This window comes from Parasteatoda tepidariorum, chromosome 8 (assembly GCF_982258835.1).
Source record: "Parasteatoda tepidariorum strain Cologne lab strain chromosome 8, Ptep-v5.0, whole genome shotgun sequence".
Lineage (NCBI taxonomy): Eukaryota > Metazoa > Arthropoda > Arachnida > Araneae > Theridiidae > Parasteatoda > Parasteatoda tepidariorum.
Genome location: NC_141762.1, coordinates 107,273,665 through 107,283,557, shown reverse-complemented (window position 1 = coordinate 107,283,557; position 9,893 = coordinate 107,273,665).

Sequence of the window (9,893 nt, the reverse complement as noted above, 5' to 3'; positions counted from 1 at the left end):
TGATTGCAAATCCGCTATGATTTAATCAAAATTGTAGCCTATATTTTAAATACTTTTCTAACGTATGCTCTTACGTACAGTACTTGCGCTCACTATCTTTTTATTGGGAATCGAATCCGCTATCATTTAATCGTACATAGGACTGGTTTCATTCCTCTCTTTGAGCAGAAAAGTCCTCGTGACGTCATGCCGTACATAAATCTCGGAGATTGCAAGCAACGATATGAAAACTTCGCATCATTCTCTTTGTAAAAATAAGTTCGACAATTTCTTGGTATTAGCTTTCAAACAACGCAATTAACGCATTATTTTCGTTCAAAAATTTTTTCTTGTCCATTTAGTCCTAACATTAAAAATACCATTTTAGACTAATAAAAATATTTTACTAGTTGACATAAAGGACATTATAAATATTTGAAACAGTTCAGTTATAACTTTCATTATAACACCGCGCTTGTATTAGAATAAAGAGAGATTGTGTAGTAGTTCATTTTAGGTACTGAATATTTTGTTTTGGAACTTTTCTCTCGGAACGAATTAAACTGACAGCTGTTTTAGTGTGTTCATAGTTTGAAATATACTGTGCTTGCAAATTTACTTTATGGATGATACAAAAAACTATTACTGTACGCTAATTTGTATCTCGCTATTTCGGATGAAACTGGCTTGCTTACATTCTGAAATAAGACCGCCACAACGAGTGATTGACAATGACAAAATTCTGAAATGGCTATCTTAAAATGTACTTAAGCCTACTTCCCCCCCCCCCCAAAGCTAATTTCATTTATGTTTCTTGAAAAAAGTAAGAATATGAAATCTTGTAAGTTTTCCGAATAGTCAGACAATATTTGAATAATAGTAAGAATCTGGGAGGTCGTAGAGACTTCCCATCCCGGGGCCCCTGACTATTTACACTGACAGCTTAAGACAGCCATACTTTATACACTTTTTGAGAGTCGGAAGTCTTCTATCACATTATTAAAATCAATTTCCTGCAAGATTCAATGCTCGTGATTGACAAAATGACTCATACTTTTTTAAGTCATACCATTTCGCTTTTTATTAATTTTATTCTGGTTGTCGTAGTTCATTTACGTCGCACTAGAGCTGCACAATGGGCTATTGACGACGGTCTGGGAAACATCCCTCACAAAGACATGCCATCACAATTTTGATCCTCTGCGGAGGGGATGGCACCCCCGCTTCGGTAGCCTGACGACCTGCACGCGAAGTCGAGCTTTTTACGGTAGCACAGTTTAACGAGGACCAATACCGCACACCCTCGGTCCTTAAGCAGGCTGATCCAAGTGGTCACCCACCCGCACACTGACCGTAGCCAGTGATGCTTGACTTCGATGATCTGCCGGGAACCGTGTATTAACGATCAGTCCACTGTGGGACAATTTTATTCTGTAGAATGAACGTGCGCCACTACAAGTTTTAAGGAATTATTTGCATAAGAAGTTTAAGGTAGCCATACTTTTTACGCGTTTTGAAAGGTGAAGCCATCTAATTAAAATTATTACTCTCGAAAGGAAAACGTATTGTAGTAGTTGAACTTCTAAATCAGTCTATCGTATTTATGTCATTTGAGTTCGTCAGTTCAACATTAATCAAAAAATATGCGAAATAAATTTATACTCACAATAACTTATTACGTGAAATTGAAATAAAACTGATAGAGGTGATACGTTTTTATTCTCACACGAATTAAGCGGCATAAAATAGGAAGAAACATTGCTCCATTGTTGTTGACTGGCATAACTCCCTAAACTGTATAGCACAATCAGTTCTTTCTGTTTTTATCACCTTTTCTGTTCTACAAGAATGTATCTTTCGCGATATATTATGGTCGGTGAGAGCTGAACTAATTTTTTCTTTCAATATATCATCTCTCTCACTTGCTAACCCTTCTTTTTTAAAAACAAATTAGTTAGGATAAGAAAATGTTATTGAGACTTGATTTACCGGGGACCCTGGGTTTGGGCCCACCCATAAGAAAGGCTCTGACTAACATTGATAAAACTATATAATGAAGAAATTTCATTTTTCGCTATATTCACAAAATAATTAATGAAATTAGGTTTGTTACATATTATCCAAATAATTAATAATCTTCTGTTCGTTAATAAGCTCACAATTGCTAATTAAATTTATTCAATAAGTTCCGGACTCTGGGTTCAGTCGATAATTTAGGTTTCAGACTATGATTGGACCTACGAATATATAAATACACCTTAAGCTGTTTTTATCTCCTTCTCAAAACGTAATATAACAATCGTCATTTGTTCGTCTTGAACAACTAATACTAAAAAAATTAATAAATAAAAATAATAATAAAATGTCGACTCAACTTGAATTTGCCGACTGGATGAAATCGCTGGGGGGGGGGGTGAGACAGCATTTAACTAATTAAAAAATGTTTAAAATTTCTGATAAATTATCTAAATCAAGTCGCTAAGCAAAATCAATAACGCTTCTTTGATATTTCCAAAAAATAGAGGTCGTTTCATTCTTTCAAAGGGATCCTTAATTCAAGGACCCCCTGTGCCCCAAACTCAAAGTCTGATCCTGGTCCAAGCCCTTCGGTGATAGTTGAGCATTTACATTTACATGTTTAGAAATTTCACATTGCAGACCAGACTGTGTAGGGGTCAGGGAAATAGCTTTGCATCAGGAAGGTTCTGGGTTCGAATCCCGAGCAAGGCATGGATGTTGTTTCATTCTCTGTACTATCTGTTCTATTGTGCCCCTGAAAGAGTGGTCAACAAATATGCCCTGTAAATGCCTGGATTGAGGAAATGTAAGCACTGGTATGCATTAGAAATTTCGCATTTGTCAAGTAAAAATTATTCGGACTAAAAGCCAAAAATATTCCCATTTGTTTTCATGTTTGGTTTATTACGAGTTGCATATTTTCGGCGATATAATATTCTCACTTATTTTCATAATTGGTTTATTACAACTTGCATATTTTCGGTGAAAAGATATTCTCACTTATTCTGATAATTGGTTTATTACGAATTGCATGTATTTGGTTGAACACTAGAAGCACTGTATATTCTTAAAATTTAAGAAGACTATGCAAATATTATGTAAATCATTTCGATAAAGATTATTCGAGTAGACACAACATAGTTTTACTCTCTCTTTCCTGTTTTATAAACATGTTGCAACCAGCCAAAAAAAGTGACACAAATCAAAAAACAGCATTCGAGAAAAATCAACTTAATGATTACCATAAAACTTTTTCTAAAAGAGAACAATATTGAGCACACACAATCTAGAGATGAGACACCTTTTGAGCTTGATGGGACACTTCATACATATTTTTATTGACAAATCCTCAAAATTGTTGTTATTTGACTTGCGTCACTTTCCTAGCCGCGGTAATATATATGCTTTTTAATCCTTATTAATCAATGATATTATATTCCTTAACATTATAAACACTATAGCCTTGACTTAAAACATTACAGCCTTGATAATGCGATGGTTTTAAGAATTTATTTTTTGCGTATAAAAAACAAATATTACATATTTTAACATTTGTTTGACAAATCATTACTAAATCTAACAACAATAAGCTATGTAACATCTACGTCACGTTCCTGAAAGCCTTTGCATCTATACATTTTATTCTCTAAATGCATTGAACTACAGATCTTGCACTCCTTATGGATCAATTATGAACCATATTAATTGTAAACTTTATTTAGATAATAGAACTTAAAACATGGATATTTTTATCTGTGTTTTTAAAACCTTAAAAACATTTCAATACCTGCAACCCTGTTCAATTGTAATCAATTTCTTGCCATGTATATGGATCAAAATAATTGTCTAAAAAAATATGTGACGTGTGTAAGGCAACCTTCTAAAAGGACTAAATTGAAATGTAAGTTAATCAGCTGAGCTCGAAATTTGAAATCCTCTGCTGGTTGCGGAATAAAATCAATCAGCAACTCATATATATATTACTGTCAATGATCAAAGTTGGTGGTTGTTGACAATCACATAGTCGCTTTGGGAAAGTCCGAAATACATACGAGATCTAATTAAGTGCGACTGCCTGGTATGCCCTACATCAATAATTTTTAAAATTCAGTGCCTCTGTCCGTTATACATTTGCCCGTTATGCCCTACATCAATGTTTTTTAAGGTCACAAGCAACTACTTAGTATGCATTTAACCGGTATGCCGAAAGCTGATATTTAAATATCGAATAAATATAATAATATCAAAGAAAAAATAAATATAAAATCGGATGTAACAAATATTTCGGACATTCACCTGGTGAAAGTCGACATTCCTCTTGATTTCGGTCACACACACACACACACACACACACACATACACCATACCTGCCAGGGAAAAAAATAGGAACGCGTCACACGGTCGCGACATTAAAGTTTACACTAAATGTTTGTATAATTGTAACTGTATAAGATTTAATGTAACAATTATTATTGATTATAATACAAATCAACAGACAAGATTTCTGATTATTCTTATTCAACAAACTAATTAAACAGGAGGATAGCTGATTTTAGTAATTTAAAACATATTTAAAAACAAAATATTTTATTATTACTCAAACATATGTGTGGTGTGGCTAAATCAAGAAGGGGGGTGACTAACATTAAGTCAAATTAAGATTAAATAAAATTTAGATACTAATTATGTAAAGGCCGAAAAGGTAAAAATGGTATACAGTGGAAGTGGGTGCAAATATTAAGGTAAGCGCAACAAAGGAGCATGCTGAAAAAAAAAAAGGAAGAGAAAACAACTTATACTGTAAAATTACTCACCAGATACATTCTCTAAGATGCAAAGTAACTTTTATTTCACAATTGAAGGCATTAAAAAAAAACTGGACATGTTAGCAAACATGCCAACAAAAAATAAATCGGCTTCAGCCGAATACAGAGAAAAACATACAGCGATATTGAAAACAAAGCAGCTACTGACTATTTCTTCGTTATGAAGATAGGGGAGAAAACTCTCGCCAAAAAAATTAAACTTTTGCGAATAACCATTCGGTTGGCTGGAGAAGGATCAGAGGGGCAAATCACAGAGCTGCAAATATTGGCCAACTGGCGAAATTAATTGTTAAGCTCCATGCCAAACATGAAGCGGGGTTGTCTAAAGTGGTGACACACCTGGTAAAGAATTTTGTGGAATGTTCTGGAACATTCTTGGCGCCATCATAAGATCAAAAGGGGCGCTTTGCATTTGATGCAAGCCGAAACGTGGGAAAGGTGACTTGGTGCCAATTCCTTCTCCCTCCAACAATAGGGGTTTGCTGACTGGACATACATTTTGCTGTCAGCAAGTAACAAAAGGAGGAATCTTCTTTTAAAGGAAGAATATAAATACAGAGAAAGATTACTTTCCCAAGGTTACAAAACAAATTGAGGCGTAAAACTTAAATATTACATGAAATATATTGCAAAGAATTATTGAATACTGATAAATAAATAACATTAATTACAAGTGTAAAAGGAAGAAATTAAAAAAGCATACAATTAAAAGTTTATCACAAATTTAACAGTTACAATTATTTAAGCGTTTAATACATTATTAACAAATTAACAATTAACAAATGATTATTAAATTAGATGAATGATGATGATTAAATAAATTAAGATGATTAGATAATTAAATTAGAATTAACAATTGATTTTACTTAATATGTAGTATATCATACTACATATATTCCCCCCAGAGACAGAAAAAAAGGTGAAGCCTTTTTGTACAAAAACTAAATTCAGGACAGCAGGATCTGAAAATAAACAAATGCCAAAACAATTAATATATCCAATGCAATAATGGGAAGACAAAAATCAGAAGCTGGGAAAAGGTAAAAATTTGCATCCAACAAAAATAAAAACTTGAATAAATACATAATTGACAACACACAAATACACTACACTGAAAAAAAAAAACTTGGTGAGATGTTAAGTTGTTTTCAATGAATAATGGCAACACAAAGTCTAAAAAAAAATATATACACAAAAAAAGGAAAAAGGTTTACAAAATTCATCTGAAAAGCAAAAGTATTAGTGCTTGAGAATGAAATTCGTGAAAAGTCACAATTCGGGAGAGAGTCCATGTCAAGAAGAACTAATCAAGTAAGACAGATAAAAATATGTACTGCTCTTGTAGCTGTGCACCTTGATCTCAAACAACACATCCAACCACTTAGCTGCCATTAATTTGACGAAATAACACAGTTCAGTGAATCCAGAAGGACATAATATATAATGCACGGTGAACTATGAAACACCGACATTGAGTTGCCACTAATTTGACGAAACCACACAGTTCAATGAAACCAGTAGGAGCACGATATGAGACTATGTGAACGAAGAAACATTGTCATTAAATAAGAGGCCAAGATTACCTCAGTATAAGACGGCAGGATCATGCCTCAGGAGCCGATAGTAGACAATACACACATCAGACATCTCCAGATACGGGATATAGACATCAGGGACGAAGACAGTTCGAGGTAGCAGATACACTGACCACTTCCAGATAAGGTCTGGCAAGGACAACTGGCAGAAGCCCAGATGAGGGATAGCAACATCAGGGATGAAGACAGTACAAGGTAGCAGATACACTGACCACTTTCAGATAAAGTCTGGCAACGACAACTAGCAAAAGTCCAGATGAGGGGTACAGACATCAGGGATGAAGACAGTTCAAGGTAGCACCAGAAGACAGAGCCGAGCAGTACAGTTTGTGTTGTTGTAGTAAGTTCTGACTCATATGTTCATACAAATATTGAAAACAATTTATATTAGCTCAAACAAAGATATATGCATAAAAACAATACTTATACACAAGTAAGTATAAACAAAAAATGAGAATAATGTACAATAAAAAATTTAGACTTTGTGTTAGACCAACAAGGTTTAGAACATGTCTCCAAAAAAGGTTGCATGAAAATGCATATAAAAATGACACATAGAAGATTGGGATAAACCCATTACTTAAAATTAAATGCAGTATTAAAATTGCATTAAAGGTTATTTGTATAGTACCACATTCCAAAATAAACAAGGAAAACCTAATTGTATTCGAAAAAAACCAAAGTAATAATTTAAGTCACTTAAGTCACAAAATGTTTACATGAATAGTTGAGTGAGAACAAACTAAGAAAATAGGTAAAAAGTATTGCGCTGAGTTGATAAAAAATTAAACAAGAAAGTGATTAATTAATTAATGATTCTGAAACAAACGTTTCGATCACAACATTCCCCAAAAAAAATCTTGTCAGGCCTGATAAGATGTCACATGTACGCCAGCGTAGCAGAGACATCCCAAAATTTTATGGGGGTTAGCAAGCAAAACATTAGCAAAATCACACAAACAGTTATTTGAATTAAACATGTGAACGAAGAAAATATCTAGTATTTTGTTGAGGTAATTTATTACTGGTAGCACACAGAGATGTTTTTCTATGTGGGGCTAACCTTAGACGGTTTGCATGAATTTTAAACACAGGAGCATTAGGATTAGATAAAAATTGGATACTAAAATTAACATCATTATGTTTTGTAATGATGGTGTATGGACCATTGAATTTGGGATTAAAAGAATCTTTGGATTTCAAATATACAATATCATTTACTTCGAATTTACGAAGTTTAGCTTTCCTTTCAAACTTACTGTTTTGATCAGTCTGATTCTGCCTTAAAGAAGTATAAGCATTACTATAATAATTATGTAGATCATTTAAAACCTGAGAAACATAAGAAGCTTGGTCTAAACTTATAAGTTTATTGTTAGAATTTTGGTATGTGTCAAAGAAAATACTCATTTCACGACCAAAATGAAGCATGTTAGGGCTATATCCTGTGGCAGGATGAATAGCACTATTATAGATTTGTTGGTGAATTAAGAGGGCAGATTGAATAGAAATTCCTTGTTCTCGCAAGGCAATCAATGAGGATTTTAAGGAAGTGTTTATTCTTTCTGAAACTGAGTTCAGTTGAGGGTGCCCTGAAGTGGTATGTATTACCTTAATACCTAGTTCAGAATTTATAGTATGAAACACTTCACAATTAAATTGAGTTCCAAGATCACTTAAAATCATGGTAACTCTACCAAACAATGACATATAATTTAACAAATGTTGGACCATAGTATTAGCAGTTAAGTTCCTTAAGTGATATAATACAGTAAACTTACTGAAGTGATCAATAACAGTTAACACATGCCCAGTATCTTTAATAGGTCCAACAATATCAATACTAATAAAATCCCCAGGGCGAGTAGGTAGGTACACATTTTTTAAGGGGGCTGGTTTGACAGAATAATGTTTGATGCGAATACATGCATCACAAGATAACACATAGTTTAACGTGTCAGCATAGTAGCCTTTCCAATAAAATCTTTTTGACAATAACTCAAAAGTTTTCTTGACACCTGTATGAGATACATGAGTAATTTTCAAAACCTTAGGTCTGAGAGACTTGGGCACAACTATTAAATCAGCATAATCATTCTTATTATATTCTTTATGAAACATGAGTAGCTTAGTATCAGGGGAAATAAAATATTTATCAATAATTTTAGTGTTTAAGTTACTATCATTTAATTTAGTAATGATATCATTAAGTTCTTGATCTTTGGTTTGATTGTCCTTAAAGATTTCATTAGATATTTCAAATTTAGGGTCAGTTTGAGTAACACATACTAACTCATTATTTTTAGGATCAGAAAAAGGTACAATTAGGGATTCAGTATTATCAAAATCATTAAAATTACAGTCTTCTCTTAAATCAGGATTTTGGCATCGACTAAAATAGTCAGCTAGAACATTACAAGAACCAGGTACATATTTAAAATCAAAAGTGTACTCACTTAATAAAAGAAGCCAACGCGTTATAATGTCAGCAGGTGAAGTAGATTTTTTGTAGTATTTAAGGGGTTTCGAATCAGATAGAACTGTGAATGATTTGTTGTATAAATAGTACTTGAATGCTGTTATACCCTTAACAATGGCGAGCAACTCCAACTTTATAGCAGGATAATTTTTCTCACCCTTATTTAATGATTTGCTAAAATAACCTACTGGATGAAAACCATCCTCATATTCTTGTAATAACACAGCAGAAACTGCCATTTTACTTGCATCAGTGTTTAAAAAGAATTTCTTAGAAAAGTCAGGTAATTTGACAAACGGCTTGTTAAAAAAAATATCCTGTAAGGATTTAAATGCATCTTGATGCTGTTGGGTCCATTTAAATGAAATATTCTTCTTCGTAAGATCAGTTAAAACACCAGTTAATTCTGCAAAGTTGGGTATCAATGAGCGATAAAATCCGCATAAACCTAGAAATCGTTTAACTTGTTTTACTGTTTTTGGAGCAGCAAAATTAGTGATTTTAGCAATATTAAATTCAACAGGTGAAATTATGTTTTTGGCAATACGAAAACCTAAATAATCTATTTCTTGTTCAAAAAATCTACATTTAGAGGGAGTAAGAGTTACATTATATTTACTTAAAATGTTTAACACAGCTTTAACTTTAACCATCATGTCATCAAATTCATTGGCACAGATGATAAAATCATCTTGGTAGGCATAAATATGCTCAATTCCATGTGCTTTTAACTCATCAATAATTTTGTCAACGAAAGCTTGAAAGGTACTGGCACTAGTTTTGAGACCAAAAGGTAGTCGTTTGTTAGAATATGTACCAAAGGGTGTAGTAAATGTTAACACCTCCTGAAGTTCATCAGGGACCATTATTTGATTATAAGCACTTTTAAAATCTACTTTTGAATAATATTGAAACTGAGAAATATTGTTAATTAGAGTCGAAATCTTGGGAAGAGGGTACGTTGAATTTTCTATTATGGAATTAAGTAACCTAAAG